This window comes from Delphinus delphis, chromosome 15 (genome assembly GCF_949987515.2).
Source record: "Delphinus delphis chromosome 15, mDelDel1.2, whole genome shotgun sequence".
In the NCBI taxonomy this organism is placed as follows: domain Eukaryota; kingdom Metazoa; phylum Chordata; class Mammalia; order Artiodactyla; family Delphinidae; genus Delphinus; species Delphinus delphis.
The window spans coordinates 24,606,416-24,625,265 of NC_082697.1; the positions used below are offsets into that span (position 1 = coordinate 24,606,416).

Consider the following 18,850-nt stretch of genomic DNA (forward strand, 5'->3'; position numbering starts at 1 on the left):
TGAAGAATACAATAACTGAAATTAAAAATACACTGAAGGAATCAACAGTAGATTAGATGATACAAAGAAATGGAGCGAACAGGAAGAAAGAGTAGTGGAAATTACCCAAGCTGAAAAGAAAAAAGTATTTTTAAAAAATGAGGATGGGCTTCCCTGGTGGCGCAGTGGTTGAGAGTCTGCCTGCCGATGCAGGGGACACAGGTTCGTGCCCTGGTCCGTGAGAGGCCCGTGTACCGTAAAAAAAATAAATAAAAATAAAAATAAATAAAAAATGAGGATAGTTTAAGAGACCTCTGGGTCAACATCAAGCATACTAACATTACATTATAGGGGTCCTGGAAGAATAAGAGAGAAAGGGGCAGAGAACTTATTTGAAGAAATAATAGCTGAAAACTTCACTAACCTGATAAAGGACACAGACATCCAAGTTCAGGAAGCACAGAGAGTCTCAAACAAGATGAACCTAAAGGGGTCACACCCAGATACATTATAATTAAAATGGCAAAGATTAAAGATAATGAGAGACTCTTAAAAGCATCAAGAGAAAAGCAACTAGTTACATACAAAGGAACTCCCATAAGACAATCAGCTGACTTTTCAGCAGAATCTTTGAAGGCCAGAAGGAAGTGGCACAATACACTCAAAATGATAGAAGGAAAAAACTTACAACCAGGAATACTCTACCCAGGGGAATTCCCTGGCAGTCCAGTGGTTAGGATTCTGCGCTTCCACTGTAGGTGGCATGGGTTCGATCCCTGGTCAGGGAACTAATGTCTCACAAGCCACATGGCACAGCCAAAAAAAAAAAAAAAAAGAATACTCTACCCAGCAGGGCTATAATTCAGATTTGAAAGAAAGGTCAAGAGTTTCACAGACAAGCAAAAGCTAAAGGAGTTCAGCACCACTACACTGGCTTTACAAGAAACATTAAAGGGACTTCTCTAAGCAGAAAAGAACACAACTAAAATATGAAAGGAAAAATCTTATTGGTAAAGGCAAACATACAGTAAAAGCAGTAGATCAACCACTTATAAAGCTAGTAGGAAGGTTAAAAGACAAATGAATTAAAATCATCTATATTCACAATAAGTAAAGTATACACAAAACAAAAAGATGTAAAATATGATGTCAAAAAAATTAGACATGGGGGAAGGAGTAAAAATGCAGTGTTATTAGAATGCGTTAAAAATTAAGAGCTCAACAACTTAAAATAATCATATATATATATATATATATATAGAGAGAGAGAGAGAGAGAGAGAGAGAGAGGGAGAGAGGGAGTTATAGTTAGTTATATGAACTTCATGGTAACAACAAACTAAAAATCTATAATAGATACACACACAAAAAGAAAGGAATCCACACATTATACTGAAGATAGTCATCAAATCTTAAAGGGGAGAGAGTAAAAGAAGAAGCAAGGAGCAAAAAAGAACCATAAAACAACAAGAAAACAATTAACAAAATGGCAATAAGTACACACCCATCAATAATTACTTTAAATGTAAATGGGCTAAACGTTCCAACAAGACACATAACAGCTAAATGGATACAAAAACAAGACATACACACACACACACACACACACACACACACACATACACATATACATATATACTGCCTACAAGACTTTCACTTCAGATCTAAAGACACACAGACTAAAAGTGACGGGATGAAAAAATATATTCCATGCAAATAGAAACAAAAGGAAAGCTGGGGTAGAAATACTTATATTAGATAAAAGACTTTAAAACAGAAACCATAACAAGAGATAAAGAAGGACATTACACAATGATAAAAGGATCAATCCAACAAGAAGACATAATGATAAAAATATATGCACCCAACATAGGAGCACCTAAATACATAAAGAAAATATTAACAGACATAAAGGGAGAAATTGACAGTAACAGAATAATAGTAGGGGACTTTGACACCCCACATACATCAATGGACAGATCATCCAGACAGAAAATCGATAAGGAAACACTGGCCTTAAATAACATATTAGATCAGATGAAGTTAATAGCTATATATAGAACATTCCATCCAAAAGCAGCAGAGTACACATTCTTTCAAGTGCACATGGAACATTCTCCAGGATAGATCACATGCCAGGCCACAAAACAAGTCTCAATAAATTTAAGAAGACTGAAATCATATCAAGCATCTTTTCTGACCACAATAGTGTGAGATCAGAAATCAACTACAAGGAAGAAACTGGAATAAACACAAACAGATGGAGTCTAAACAACATGGTACTAAACAATCAATGGGTCATTGAAGAAATCAAAGGGAAAATTTAAATTTAAAAATACCTGGAGACAAATGAAAATGAAAACACAATGATTCAAAATCTACATCTACTGGAACTTCCCTGGTGGTGCAGTGGTTAAGAATCTGCCTGCTAACACAGGGGATACAGGTTCGAGCCCTGGTCCGGGAAGATCCCACATGCCATGGAGCAACTAAGCCTGTGCGCCACAACTACTGAGCCTGTGCTCTAGAGCCCACGAGTCACAACTACTGACCTTGTATGCCACAGCTACTGAAGCCTGTGTGCCCAGAGCCCGTGCTCCGCAACAAGAGAAGCCACCACAATGAGAAGCCTGCGCACCACAACAAAGAGTAGCCCCCGCTCACTGCAACTAGAGAAAGCCCGTGCACAGCAATGAAGACCCAATGCAACCAAAAATAAATAAATAAATTAATTAATTAAAAATCTATATCTACTTATCTATTTATCTATCTACAATGGAATATTACTCAGCCATAAAAAAGAATGTAATCTTGCCATTTACGACAACATGGATGGGCCCAGAGAGTATTATGCTAAATGAAATAAGCCATACAGAGAAAGGCAAATACCACATGATTTCACTTACCTGTGTAATCTAAAAAACAAAACAAATGAACAAATATAACAAAACAAAAATAGACTCATAGATACAGAGAACAAACTGGTGGTTGCCAGAGGGGAGGTGAAGGGGGGAATGAGTGTAATAGGTGAGGTAGATTTAGAAGTACAAACTTCCAGTTATAAAGTAAACAAGTCTTGGGGGTGTAACGTAGAGCATAGGGAATATAGTTAATAATATTGTAATAACTTTGCTGGTGACATGTGGAAATTAGCTTTATTGTGGTGATAATTTTGTGATGTATAAAAATATTGAATCACTATGTTGTACACCTGAAACTAATACAAAATTGTAAATCAATTATACTTCAATTTAAAAAAAAGATGTTTCCTGGGGCTGCAGACATTTGAAAGCTTGAGTGAAGCAGGAAGATCCTCTTCCAAGAGAGCTCATTCACATGACTACTGGCAAGAGATCTCTGATCCTCACTGGCTGTTAGTGAAGAGCTTAAGTTCCTCACCATATGGGTCTAACCATTTGGCTACCTAAGTGTCCTCATGACATGGTACCTGGCTTATTCCAGAGTGAGTAGACCAAGAGAGAAGCTGCAATGCTTTTTTTTTGTTTGTTTGTTTGTTTGTTTGGGTTTTTTTTGCAGTACGTGGGCCTCTTACTGCCGTGGCCTCTCCCGTTGCGGAGCATAGGCTCCGGACGCGCAGGCTCAGCGGCCATGGCTCACGGGCCCAGCCGCTCCGCGGCATGTGGGATCTTCCCGGACCGGGGCATGAACCCGCGTCCCCTGCATCGGCAGGCGGACTCTCAACCACTGCACCACCAGGGAAGCCCCTGCAATGCTTTTTATGACCCTGTCTTGGAAGTCACACATCATCACTTCTGTCATCATGTATTTGTGAGAAGCAAGAAACTAAGTCCAGCTCACACTCAAGGGCAGAGGAATTAGACTCCACTTTCTGAAGGGAGGAGTGTCAAAGAATTTGTGGACATATTCTGAAAACCATCACACCATGTGACCTGGTCTAATAAAATTGGTGATGTGTGACTTCTGGGCAGAAGCTTTAAGAGCCAGTGAGTGGTTTGCCTGCTTTTTTTCCCTCTTCCATAAAACAGACAATACTTCAGATAGAAGAACTGGATCCTGGAGTAAAGATGATGTGGAGCAGAGCTTTTATTGTCTACTGTCAAGTATGTTAGGCATAGTACAAAGTACTTAACAAATAGAACCATATTCAATATTTATAGCAATGGTAAATATTATTATACATACTTCATAGAAGGAACAGAACTATCATCCTTCAACTTTTCCTGATATTCTTGACATGATTCACTTTGCCTTGTCTATTTTTTTCTTTTTATCAAAAGCACTTTTCACCTTCTAACAAACTGTAGTCAGTATTCATTTTGTTTATTGTCTGTCTAGCCTTACAAAAATTTAAGTTCCCTAAGGGTAGGGAGGGGAATTCCCTGGCGATCCAGTGGTTAGGATTCTATGCTTCCACTGCAAGGGCCATGGGTTCAATCCCTGGTCAGGGAACTAAGATCCCGCATGCCACACAGTGGGGCCAAACAAACAAAAAACCAACCAAACAAACAGAAACAAGGGCAGGGATCTTTGTTTTGTTCACTGATGGTATCCCAATGTACAGAACAGTGCTGGAACATAAATATTTACTGAAGGTGGATTTTTCTGTCACAATCTTCTCCCTGGAAAGTGTTCCAGTTTGTCTACAAATTTTCTAATGATAATACTCCAAGAGAGGTCTGACAAGCCCAGGTTGTTTCTTACTAGTTCTGTTCTCAGAAGTTAACCATATTTCCAAGATCTCACTGAAGTCTCCAATAAATCCACTGATTATGACCAATATTCTCATGCTATCCTCTGGCTGTCATGGGTTCTTTTTTTTTTTTTTTTCAAACTTTTTGTTTTTTTGGCTGTGCCATGCAGCATATGGGGATCTTAGTTCCCCGGCCAGGGGTTGAACCCTGCAATGGAAGGGTGGAGTCCCAACCACTGGACCGCCAGGGAAGTCCCCACGGGTTCTAAGTTGTGACAAATCACCAAAGATAAGCTTGTCCTATCTATCCTACTGGAAATTCCTACACTATCTTGGGTCTCTCTTTATCACCCTTATCCCTTCAAAATCACAAAATATCTGTCCTATTTTTATTCCTCTAGTGTTCTAAAAATGGCTTTTTGCTCTTTTCTTCCGAGGTAACATTTGTGCATTTTAACAAATACCTTGATCCCATATTGTCAAACTAATGGTGAGAATTTTAGAAAACAAGGCAGGTCAGTGAAGAAGGTATTACTGGGCAGCCATGCCACTGTGGAAGAGACAAAATTGTTGCTGCCTGGCTTTCAGTCATTCTCGGGGAGTGTGCAATAAAAGTTTACAAACACATTTCTAAGTGTCATATAATGTACTTTTATGAAACGCAGTCTCTTTTATTCAATAAAAATTTTTTAACTAAACAATAAAGAAACATTAAACGCAAAACTTTTTTTCTCAGCCCATAAAACTCAGGAACAAAATCTGCTCTTTCTCCAAAAACAAATGTGTTAAATCTGTTTGCAAAAGGAACAAAGAGTAGAGAAAGCTGTGTTCTGTTCACTGATGCCTCTTAATTACTATGTGTGGAACTATACTTACGGCCTTATCTGAAGTTATACCAAGGAACAAAGCAACAGTAAAACAACATAGAAATGAAGTCAATGTGGTGGCATAAAAAGAAGAAATGACCAGAAGAATGAAGAGCTGGAATCCAGTTTCTGCTTTGCTACTATCTAGATGTATGACATATACAAACCACTTCACTTCTCTGGATCTCAATTTCTTTATCTGTAAAATGTTGAGATTAGAAAAGATGGCTTAGAAACTCTTCAGCTTTTTAATATTAACACAAAGAGGTATATACAGCTTTCTATTATGGAAGAATAGGACCAGTGGTGTGCTGGTAAATGTTTGATAAATACATAACTGTTTAATAATAACTGGCTCTCTGGTGGAAAAAAAAACTTTGTTGTGTTGTGCAACAAAACATTGGTGGGAATACTTCTACCATGGTCAGTTTTCAAGCTACCAATAGTTTAACAGCCTACTAGCAAAATTCCTGAAAATTTAACAATTAGCATTCAGAATCTAGTAAGAGCAACTCTTAACACACCACTAGATAGGACTCCATTTATTCATTTGCCTATTCATTCATTCAACAACACCCACTAAACATTTATTATGTGCAAGGAATACAAAGGAATACAAAAATGTGTAAAATATGGCTCTTGTCCCATGAGGTTTAGATTCTAGCAAACAGTAAAGGAATACAGACAACTCTAATGCTAGAGAGAACATGACAAATAACATCAAGAAAGCAGGCATAAGTGAAGTACTACAAAGTTTCAGCAGAGAAAGAGACTATTTTATACTGAGGTTATTGGGTGGAAGGGACCTTGGGGAAGGAAAAGAGATTTCTCAGAAAGAATAAGGCTATTTAAAGGTATTTTTTTGTTTGTTTAAAAGAGTTATTTAGGGACTTCCCTGGTGGTCCAGTGGTTAGGACTCTGGGCCTGCACCGCAGGAGGTACGGGTTCCATCCCTGGTCGGGGAACTAAGAAGCTGCAAGCCATGCAGCGCCACCAAAAAAAAAAAAAAAAGTTATCTAACAGTAGAGAAGTAACACTGTATGTTGGGAAACCAAGAACCTGAGAAGAAATACTTAGAGGAAGCTAGAAATAAAGAGGCTAACAAGCGATTATACATGTGGGAGGATAATAAAAGCTACCAGGTCATGTGGCTACACCAAGAACAATCTTAAACTGGAATGAGTTTAACACCATCAAAAGGGAATTGGAGGGCTTCCCTGGTGGCGCAGTGGTTGAGAGTCCGCCTGCCAATGCAGGGGACGTGGGTTCGTGCCCCGGTCTGGGAAGATCCCACATGCCGCAGAGCAGCTGGGCCCGTGAGCCATGGCCGCTGAGCCTGTGCATCCGGAGCCTGTGCTCCACAACGGGAGAGGCCACAGCAGTGACAGGCCCGCGTACTGCAAAAAAAAAAAAGGGAATTGGAGTACAATTTAGGAAGGAAGATATTAAGAGAGCCTTGGGTCATTTCAAAGGAACCCAACTTTAGGGGGCTTCCCTGGTGGCACAGTGGTTGAGAATCCGCCTCCCAATGCAGGGGACACAGGTTCGAGCCCTGGTCCGGGAAGATCCCACATGCCACGGAGCAATGAAGCCCATGGGCCACAACTACTGAGCCTGCGCTCTAGAGCCCACGAACCACAACTACTGAGCTCGCATGCCACAACTACTGCAGCCTGCGCACCTAGAACCCATGCTCCGCAAAAATAGAAGCAACTGCAATGAGAAGCCCGCACACTGCAACGAAGAGTAGCCCATGCTCGCTGCAACTAGAGAAAGCCTGCATGTAGCAACAAAGACCCAACGCAGCCAAAAATTTAAAAATAAATAAATAAATAAAAGGGGGGAAAGTTGTCATATTTAAAGAAGGTATAATATCTGGGAACTGATCAGATAGCATCTGGAAGATGATATTTAGTTAATCTCTGAGCCCACTTTCTTATTTGTAAAATGGGGATAATTACAGTACCTATTTCACAGGGTTAGGAAAACAAGATAATATATTAAGGAGCTTAGAGGAGTGTTCAAAAGGAAGCATTCACTAAATATTAGCTATAATAATATAGCCTTAATTGAAAAATTATACTGTTCTCAAATATATGAAATGGTTACTTTTAAAAATTTAAGGTCCAAGGGCTTCCCTGGTGGTGCAGTGGTTGAGAGTCCGCCTGCCAATGCAGGGGACGTGGGTTCGTGCCCCGGTCTGGGAAGATCCCACGTGCCGCAGAGCGGCTGGGCCTGTGAGCCATGGCTGCTGGGCCTGCGCGTCTGGAGCCTGTGCTCCGCAATGGGAGAGGCCACAACAGTGAGAGGCCCGCGTACCGTCAAAAAAAAAAAATAAAAATAAAAAAATTTAAGGTCCACTATGTAGTGGGCATTTTAATTTAATTTTTATTTTCTGAAAGTGTATTTTAAATTTCCAAAGGTGAGTTAAGTTCTAACATTCTAGGTATTGTTGAACAAATTAAGTCTTACTCTGTACTTTTTTTTTTTTTGGCTGTGTTGGGTCTCCGTTGCTGTGCAGGCTTTCTTTAGCTGCGGCAAGCGGGGGCTACTCTTTTTTGTGGTGCACGGGCTTCTCATTGTGGTGGCTTTTCTTGTTGCAGAGTGCGGGCTTTAGTAATTGTGGCTCGTGGGCTCAGTAGTTGTGGCTCGCGGGCTCTAGAGCGCAGGGTCAGTAGCTGTGGCGCACGGGCGTAGTGCGCCCGTGCGCCACAACTACTCCGCAGCATGTGGGATTGTCCCAGACCAGGGATCAAACCCGTGTCCCCTGCATTGGCAGGCAGATTCTTAACCATCGTGCCACCAGGGAAGTCCCGTTTGTACTTTTCAAGATCATAAAAACTCTCTTTATATCTCCTTCATCAGGCTTCCTCTAGATTTCATGCTATAATTTTGTTTAGATGTGTCATAAATTCTTTTGTTAATACTCATAAGAACACAGATATCAGTAACAATAGCAGTTAAGTTTACCAAATCTTTGGGGGTACTCCAGGGTTTTGGAAAAAATCTTTCCTTTTTATAAAAATATAAATCATTATGGGACTTCACTGGTGGCCCAGTGGTTAACACTCAGCACTTCCAATGCAGGGGGCCCAGGTTCGATCCCTGGTCAGGGAACTAAGATCCCACATGCCATCCCACATGCCGTGCAGCATGGCCAAAAATTTTTAAAAATATATTATATATTATATATATATTTATATATATTTACATATATAAAAATCATTAAGGAACTCTTTCTTTGGAAGAAGACAGACTGTTTTGTTTTTACTTTACTGTTTACGTCTAACTTAAGCCTAAATTTAACAATGAAAATAGAATCTTCCTGGAGCATATGGAACTTTTTGTCTTTTCTAAACAAGGAATTATGGGAACATTTAATGACAAACATTCTCCTCACAATATGGTCAGTAAATCTCTGGCAACATTGATTTGGTGCCCATTAGAAGCAAAGAACAGCAATAATAAGATGTGGAAAATTTCAGAGGCAAAGATATAGTTGGTACTTTTAAAGTTCTTATAGTTTAATAGAGGAGACTGAATAATCCCTAATAAGTACACTGGAGCATATTCACTACTAGAGGGATTTAGCATGAAGCAGTTCTTCTTGAACATTTTTCATTGCAATTTAGCTTCTGGAGTAAGCAGAGGAAACGGGAGGGCCAGAATCAATAATATACCTAAGGTGACAGAGCCAGTAAGTCATAGATAGGGGATTTAAACCTAGGTCTCCTAATTCCATATATGAGATAGTCTCACAACATTAATTTTGAGGATAACATCTTTTTGAGATTCCAGAAGATCGATGACATTTGTTTTCACAATTTAAAAAAATCAGCCAGTAAGACTGATTAGAACTCAGAGGATAGCAATGCTCTAGTATCCCACCTTATTTCTCTCATTTTGCAAGAAGGCAGCAACTGTTGACACCCCAAATTAAATGCGATACTTAAAAAAATGGCCTAAATAGTTAGGGTTTTATTCCTCTGAAATATCTAGTGGTGTTATTTTCTAGTATTCTTCCAGGACTTATCTATAAAGAAAATTCATAATGTCATTTTATATCATAGGTCTGGATAGACACAAGATTTTCTTTCTCTCTTTCTTGCTCTCTCTCTCTATGTTTGATATTTTTAACGTTTATCAAGGTAGTACATGTAAATACTTTAAGTCTTGTGGTTTAAAAAAAGTCATGTGGAACTACAAGGCTCATAACAAAACACAGCAGGAGTATATTTTAACACACGCACAGACTTAAAAAAAAAAAAAAAGCCGTGGCCTCCCCAAAGCCTGAGATACTCTCCCAGACTCATTCACTGGCTTTTTTTCTTTGCATATTTACTAATATTTTTCTAAATTAAATATTTTTACTGCTTTCTTTTTGATTTGTAAACTTTAAACAGTACCTGATATAAAAGATAAAGATCCAACACTTTATGCTTTCCCTCCCTTCAGCCTCACAATATTGTTATATCACATTTAAATTAAATCAATGTTTCATATTAACCTTATTATGACTCTAAAAGTGTGGTTTACTTCTGGATCAATTGATTGTATTATGATTACATTTCCTTTCTTATGTAACTTTTTGTTTGTCTTGCAATTAATAATTGCCTCAGTTTTTTGTTTGCCAAATTTTCTGTATCATTATCACTAACTGTTCCAGACTCTCTAACAGAAATGTAAAAATGCCTTAACTATTTTCAGCACACCCAAACATGTCACATACACTAAGAGTTTTACTGGAAATACTCCCCAGGAGCACTCCTTCCCCTTTAGTCTGGACTACCCCTCACTGTACAGGTCTGCTGTAGAGCTATCATCTTAGGACTTCCTTTTACCTTTCTTAGGTTGATTCCCCTCTTTCCTAAAACCTCTATCTTTGTCATTCTTGTTTCAGTAGAGCACATCCTCCAGTAGTGTCCCAGGAAAAGCTTGAGGGTTAGTAAATTTTTTTGATCCTTGAATCTTTAATTGTGCCTCACACTTGATTGATAACATGACTTAGTATAGAATTCTAGGTTGAAAATAATTTTCTCTCAGAATTTTGAAAGCACTGTTTCATCATCTTCTAACCACCAGTGTCAATGTTAAGGAATATGCTATTCTTATTACCTACTCTTTTATGAATAATCCATTCCCCTTTCCCTGCTCCCTCTTCACCTCCTATCAACAAGATTTTTGGATCTTCTCTTTATCCCTTGTCTTTAGAAATTTCATGATAATGTCCTATAGTTCTTTTGGTTTTGGTTTTTTCCCCTTCATTATGCTGGGCACTCAGCAGGCTCTGCCAATCTGGAAACTCGTGTCCTTCAGTTATCAGAGACCTTGTGATTTCTTTGATAATTTTCTTCCCTTCATTTCTTCTCCATTTCTAAAACTGCAGTTAGCCTAACATTGGACCTTATGGATTCATTCTCTAATTATCTTTTCTCTTTTATTTTCAGGTCTGTCTTTTCGTTCTATTTTTCTGGGAGATTTCCTCAATTTTATACATTAATACTTTTATTATTTGTTTTTGCTATTAAAAAAATTTCCCAGAGCTATTATTCTCTGATTCCTCCTTTTTTTTGGAGCAACTTGTCTTTGCTTTATGGATGCACTATTTTATACTATCAGAGGCAGAGGATGCTTATTGTTTTCAAAAAAATATTCTTCTGCTCTCTATATTGCCTGTTTTCCATTTCTATTTGATGCTGTCTTTCTTGGTGAAGGTTTATCTCAACTATCTGGTGATCCTTTGCTGTCCCTTCATATTTAAGAGTGAGTCATTACAAAGGTATTTGGAAGGTCTATGTTAGGCGGAAGAGTTTGTCAGTGGTGGGTTTCATCACAGGTTGATAAAGTGGGGACCTATTTGTTTTGTTGGGAGACCCTCAAGTATCATTATCTATAGATATTTCTTCTGGGGTTATCCAATTTTAAGTTTCTCCCAAAATTAATCCTCTGCTGTCCTGCCTCGAGAATATAAGCCTTGCTGTCAGCATCCCTGGAGTGAAGTAGAGCAAGAAGGCTGGGCGAGTTTCATCATTCAGCATGTAGATATTCATCTGATCTCTGTTTTCAGTGTGGTATCCTCCTACCCCAGCCTCCTCAGCTATGACCTTTAGCTGTACCTGGTACCTCAGTCTGGAGCTTCTCTAATTCAATTTTTCACAGAATAAACCAGGGACATAGAGGCATAGCTGCCTAACTGAGCAGGATGAGGAAGGAGCCTGGTAGTTTAACTTCTTAAATAGACTTTCAGCCAATCCCTCTCCTTTTGGCCCCTCACATATCTCTGCTGCTACAGTATCTGCTCCTTTCAATTCCTGATGTTTTAGTGTTCTGCAACATGAACTTACTTGCCTCTCATTAGTATACCCCTCCCCAGTATTTGGAACTCAATTTTCTTGGCTCAACTTTCCATCTTCCAAAATGTTGTTGATATCCTTCATCTGCTGTTATCTTTCTTTTTTTTGCAGTACGCGGGCCTCTCACTGTTGTGGCCTTTCCTGTTGCGGACCACAGGCTCCGGACGCGCAGGCTCAGCGGCCATGGCTCACGGGCCCAGCCGCTCCGCGGCATGTGGGATCCTCCTGGACCGGGGCGGGAACCCATGTCCTCTGCATCGGCAGGCGGACTCTCAACCACTGCACCACCAGGGAAGCCCTGTTATCTTTCTCATTCCCTTTGTCCTTGTGGACTGATAACATTAAAAATATTAACTCAATATCATTTTAGTGAATGGAGGAGAGAATAAGGATGAAGACGTGTTTAATCTGTCCATGTATACTGAGAACTGAAGGACTTTCAAGATGCTCACTCTTTCGCTCCCATAAAAAAATGTCAGAACCAGAAAATTCAGAGATAAAATTCTGCTCTCATGAGGCTGATGTGGAAAACACATGGGTCTGAGAATTGCAGTACCTATTTTCAAGTCCTGTTATTATTATTTATTGGCTGGTTGATGTTGGCGTTAGGTAAGTTAAATTTTCTATCTGTTTCATCATCTATAAAGTGGTGATAATTGTTCCTACCACAGTCTATCTTACTTGTAATGACTAAGGTAAGATAATTGATATAAATGTATGAATATATATCAAATATATAATATTTACCATTAACTCTATTACCAAGAGGCATAGTCAAATATATTTTGAGAGGCAGTGTAACAGTAGAAAGAGTATGGGCTTTAGAGTCACACAGACCTGCACTTGATTGCATCTCTGTCATTCATTGTGTGATCCTGGGCAAGTGACAACCTCTCAGCTTTGTTTTCCCCGTTTATAAAACGAGTATGATGCTATTAACCTGACAACGCTGTTGTGAGGATTAAATGAGATAATGCATGTAACACATCTGTTATAGGGCCTAACAGTTATTAGGTATTCAACAGATGTTCATTCTTCCTCTTATCCCCTTAATTTGGGACCAGCTTTATTATGTTCACATGAGAATCCTAAACTTGTATTTGCTCAATTAATGCTAAACCACATTAGTAATTAGGATCTTAGGTCATCAATAGCCCTCATAAAGGCTTTTTATTTGCTGTTTTCCCAGGACCAAATTATAAGGTGAGCAACCCAAGTTGAAAGAGTTCAGCGTATATATCCTTTGAAGTGGTAACAGGTTATCGCTAAGACATCTTTAGGAATATTTTGTTATGAAATAAGACATAAAATTTGTAATGAATATTAAAGGAGATCAGGGACACTGGAATACTGGAACTACTACTCAAAAATATTATCTTAAGAGTTATTCATTTTTTGTTTTTTTTTTTTTCTCTCTGATCCTTACATACACCCAGAAGCTGGGAATGTTTTATTACCCTGTTTAAAGATGAAGAAATCAAGGCATGAGTGAAAAAGTGACTTGCTCAAGATTCATTAGTCATCAAGGAACAAGGAACTCCAACCTTGGTCTTTTGATTCCCTATTCAGTTGTCTTTTGAAAAAAAAATTCTGGTTAAATACACATAACATAAAATTTACCATCTTGGGCTTCCCTGGTGGCGCAGTGGTTGAGAGTCCGCCTGCTGATGCAGGGGACACGGGTTCGTGCCCCGGTCTGGGAAGATCCCACATGCCGCGGAACGGCTGGGCCCGTGAGCCATGGCTGCTGAGCCTGCGCGTCTGGAGCCTGTGGTCCGCAACGGGAGAGGCCACAACAGTGAGAGGCCCACGTACCACAAAAAAAAAAAAATGTACCATCTTAACCATTTTTGTGTACAACTAAGTACATTCACCACGTTGTGCAACCAATCTCCAGAACACCTTTTATCCTGCAAAACTAAAACTCCATATCCATTAAACAACAATTCTCCATTCTCCCTCATCCCCCAGACTCTGGCAACCACCATTCTACTTTCTGTTTCTATGAATTTGACTACCCTAAGTACTTCATATAAATGGGATCATACAGTATTTATCTTTTTGTGACTGGCTTATTTCACTTAACATAATGTCCTCGAGTTTCATCCATGTTATAGCATGTCAGAATTTCCTTCTTTTTAAGGCTGAATAACATTCCATTACATGTATATAACACATTTTGTTTATCCATTCATCTATCAATGGACATTTGGGTTGCTTGCACCTGTTGGCTATTGTGAATAATGCTGCTATACATATAGGTATACAAATATCTCTTTGAGACTCAGCTTTCAATTTTTTTGGATACATACCCAGAATTGGAATTGCTGTATCATACGGTAATACTATTTTTAATTTCCTGAGGAACCACCATATTGTTTTGGGGAACAGCCATACACAGTGGCTGTACTATTTTACATTCCAACTAACAGTACACCAATTTCTCCACATCCTTGTTAACACTTGTCATTTTCTTTCTTTTTTTTTTTCCCTAATAGCCATCCAATTGGTGTGAGGTGGTATATCATTGTGGTTTCCTTAAGAGTTTTGAAGTCTTCTGTAGAGATGCCAAGACACTAAGTAACCCTGTAAATCACAACACAATTTACATCAAGATCCTACTAGACTTAACACACTGTAGGAGGCAACAGTACACATAGTCATTGCCCTCAAGGATTTTATAATCTAGCTGGAAAGAAAGGACATACGCACTTAAAAATAAATAACAGGACTTCCCTGGTGGCACAGTGGTTAAGAATCTGCCTGCCAATGCAGGGGACACAGGTTCGACCCCTGGTCCGGGAAGATCCCACATGCCGCGGAGCAACTAAGCCCGTGTGCCACAACTACTGAGCCTGCGCTCTAGAGCCTGCGAGCCACAACTACTGAGCCCGCGTGCTGCAACTACTGAAGCCCGTGTGCCTAGAGCCTGTGCTCCACAACAAGAGAAGCCACCGCAATGAGAAGTCCGCACACTGCAATGAAGAGTAGCCCCTGCTCACCGCAACTAGAGAAAGCCCACATGCAGCAACGAAGACCCAATGCAGCCAAAAAAAAAAAGATAGATTTTGTACCTATCCTCAAGCACTTTATATACATTCTAGTAGTAAAGTGAGATTATTAAATCACAAGTAAGAAAAACGGACCAATAAATTAAACAAATTGTGTTAAGTGTTATGAAGTAAAGGGGCAAGAGGAGACTGTTGCAGTATCCAAGAAAGAGATGACTATCGCCTGGACCAGGCTAGTGGCAGTAGAGAAAAAAGTGGTTGGATTTGAGATTTATTTTGGACATTGAATCAATAAGACTTGATAATGAATTGGATGAAGAAAGTGAGGAAAAGGAAGGAACTGAGTTAACTCCTGAGTTTCTGACTTAAGCAACTGGGTAGAGAGCAGTGCCTTGTTAATTGAGATGAGGAAGATTTGCAGTGGGACATTCCCAGAGTTCTGTTATAAACACAATAACTTTGAGATCTCTGTGAGACAAGCAAATGGAAAGAAATAGGCACTTGGACATGTAAGGCTAGAATTCTGAGGAGAAATTTGGATTGGAAATAATGGATTTGAGAATCATTGACATAATGACATTATTTGGAGACAGTATTTCCATTAGACTAGATTCCTAAATCTCCCCATTGACACATTATCTCATAAGTCGTTTCTATATATGATTAAATAATTAAGAATTCATTTCTGTTGGTTTAGTTCTCGGAGGATAAACTATTCAAGACTTCTTTGGGTAAGGGGGCAGTGCTCACTATACCTCCCATCTACCTCATCAACCCAAAGACAAATTTAATTTCAGAGTTACTAAATGCTTTTCATTAATACCTCAGTGACTTTCTCTTTTACTCATCAAAGCTAACTCGTAAAGTCCCCATGAAATGAATGAAAAGGATTGAATAGGTCTGGATTTCCCTGTGCATTAGAATTTCTGTCTTAATTATATTTTCTTTAAGTTAAACATCACCTACAAGAATGTATGGGCTTGCTTAAGTAGACAGAGTACTGGACTAATATCATGAGATCTGGGTTCTAGTTCAAGTACCGTCACTATTTAAAATCATAGCCTCTATAGGCCTGTTTTTGTGGGTCAGGTGAAGAGACTAAGGAATATTTTAAAGCCTATGAAAACATAAAATTCAGTAGCTTACTACTAGGAAGCTGGAGATCTGGGGTGGTGCTGAGCATCAAGAATGGCCCAGAGTGAAGATTCCAGGAGGCTGTTCTGGATTTCTCACTACTTTTTGTGGACTCCATAATTTGGCTTCTGTATCTATAAAATAGGAGAATGTCAATGATTTCCCTCACCATTATAAGAAGAAAATTAATAAATGTCTATATGTTTTACAGATTCCTGGATGAAACAGGTTAGGAAAATACAAATAACTATTGTGCTGATGTTCTTATTAGCTTAATCTAAGTACAATCTATCTCTTGGAAAACCTGGAAACACTTAGCTGCCATTGCTTTGTGACTTTTGCCAACTCCCCAGGGAATCTTGGCTTTCCCAAGAAAACAACTACCTTGAGGGTAACCTGAAATCTGTGAAGAAAGTCTCTTGCAAGCAACCAGTTCAGGGAGGTCATATCTGGTACCATGCTGTAAAAGAAAATAAATCGTTTCACAAAAGTGTTCAACACTATTTGCTAATCAGACCAGCATTTCCCAAACAGGGAGTGGCAGTACAGCGAGGCCTCATTAAGGCTTTGTCTTTATTAATGTGAACTAACTTTGTTAGCGTGAACTAAGTAACTTAAGGGTGATTTCCTATGAGCTCCTCTCTGCCTCTATCATTTCTCTTCTACCTTTGTTTTTTCCCACTTGTCTTCTCTTTGTCTCAGTCTTCATTCTCCTAGTTGGATGGGCTTTTCAAAAACGTAGGCCACATTGTTTCCTTCTCTCCTCTTCAAGGCCTCCCCACTCAAAGTGATTTGGGGACTGTCATGCTCCAAATATTTGTTTGGAGGTCTCAGAGACCAGGAGGATACAAATGGTATTCACCAGTGGCTTTTGACCAGGGGTGATTTGGTAATGGCTGGAGACATTTTTGGTTGTCACAATTAGGGAGAGGGTGCCACTGGCATCTAGTGAATAGAGGCCAGGGATACTGCTAAACATCCTACACTGCACAGAACAGCCACCAATAACAAAGAATTATCTGGCCCAAAATGTCGAGAGTGCTGCTGTTGAGAAATCCTGGTATGCACAGATATCAGTAGCTGAAAATTACTGAGGAGGCAGTGTAGTCCCCTTAGGAATACAGATTGCCTGGGCTTGGATCACTCTCACTGAGCTATAAGCTCCTTGGAGGCAGGGACCTAATTTTACCTACCACACTTACATTAGGGACTAGTATCCAATGGAGAGTACAAACTATTTGTGGATTGTCTCACACAGTTGTTTTGAGGCCCAAAGCATGGAATATACACTAAGTGATATGAAGCACAGTGAGAGGGAGAAAAGCAGCTCCTGAATATGGGGAGCTAGGCTGGTGTTATCAACTAGGATGTGCTGCCCTACTGAACATAAACAATTTCACAAAACACCAACATCAGACAAAGCCACTCTGTGACCATGATGGATAAGACAAAACAAAACCACTCCATAAACATGTTTGAATACAAACAAGAATGCTGTCCCAACCACAAAAGAAAAACAAACAAAAAGACCAAATATCCCCCTATCCTGGCTAACATGAGGGTGCTTCTCCCTTTTTAGATAATAATGATTAAAATACCCCATCACAGAATTACCTTCACCTCCTAATAGCATCCAATCCAGAGAGAAGGCCCGCTTCCTGGAGCCCTCCTCCAAACTACCTAACACAAGCCCAAACCCTATAAATTCTTTCCAGCACCCTCTTCCTGAGATGTCTCCCTGTGCCTCATGCTGTGTCTCCCCTCCTTACAAGGAGACAATAAGCTCAGGTTTTTTTAAAATTTATGGCTGTGTTGTGTCTTCGTTGCTGCGCTAGTTGCCGCGACTGGGGGGGCTACTCTTCATTGCGGTGCGCGGGCTTCTCATTGCGGTGGCTTCTCTTGTTGCAGAGTAGGGGCTCTAGGCGCCTGGGCTTGTTAATTGTGGCACGTGGGCTTCAGTAGTTGTGGCTCGCGGGCTCTAGAGCACAGGCTCAGTACTCGTGGTGCACAGAGTTAGCTGCTCTGCAGCATGTGGGATCTTCCCGGACCAGAGCTCTAACCGGTATCTCCGCATTGGCAGGCGGATTCTTAACTACTGGACCACCAGGGAAGTCGAAGCCCAGCTTTGATCAACTAGACAGGTGATCTCGGTGGTATTTGGCTGGAAGGCATTGACAATAGTGAAAGCCCCCTGAAGGGTAACTGCTATTATCATGCCTCAAGGGGAACTGCACCCGCAGCGTTCAAGCAGAGACTTCGCAAACAAGGATTTCAAGGTTTCCCGACAGAATGCCTCCTGCCAGGCCGCTTCTCCTCAGGGGACGTCTCCTCTCCCGTCTACAGGGAGAAGCCGACCTCCCAAGTTCAAATCCAGCCTGTTGAGTTAAATTTCTCGTGAAGTAAAACCCTTTAGTGAGGTGTGCGCCTCTAGCTCCAACTTTGAGTTCCTGAAACACTACAACACCCCAATGGGGCACGGTGGAGGGAGCAGCAGGGAAACAAGCCCCGACGGGTTCATATTACTGAGTGCCTTACCCACCACCCTAACCCAGGAGAAACCACCTCGAATTCACTCCGCAAGCGACGCAGAACTGCGCGGCCTCTCCACGCCTCCAAAAGCTAAGGTAAGGGCAGCCCCCAGGCAAAATCGAACCTTCCGTGCCGGCTTCCTCAGACGTCGCGCACGCGCACGGGTCGCGGGGCGGCCGCGCTAGCGCCCGCCTCGCCTAGGCGGACTACAAGTCCCGGCTTGCCTGTCGCCGCGGCGTCGCCTGGTAACTCGCGCCAGTCGGAGCGCGCTAGGTCGGCTTCGCCGCGCGCCTGCGCCTTGGCGGTC

The 18,850-nt window shown here is 40.5% G+C and overlaps 1 protein-coding gene across 1 annotated transcript in view; it reads right to left on the reverse strand.

Annotated features, from left to right (window-relative positions):
* ASIP (agouti signaling protein) overlaps positions 1 to 18,683 on the reverse strand; it is a 206,795-nt gene extending 188,112 nt beyond the window's left edge. Inside the window, exons 1-3 of the mRNA XM_060031035.1 lie at positions 18,577 to 18,683; positions 16,399 to 16,474; positions 16,027 to 16,148 (exon numbers count right to left, since the gene is read on the reverse strand). The gene's annotated coding sequence lies outside the window, so the exon portion shown is untranslated. The remainder of the gene's footprint in view (positions 1 to 16,026; positions 16,149 to 16,398; positions 16,475 to 18,576) is intronic.
* Between the last annotated feature and the right edge of the window lie 167 nt (positions 18,684 to 18,850).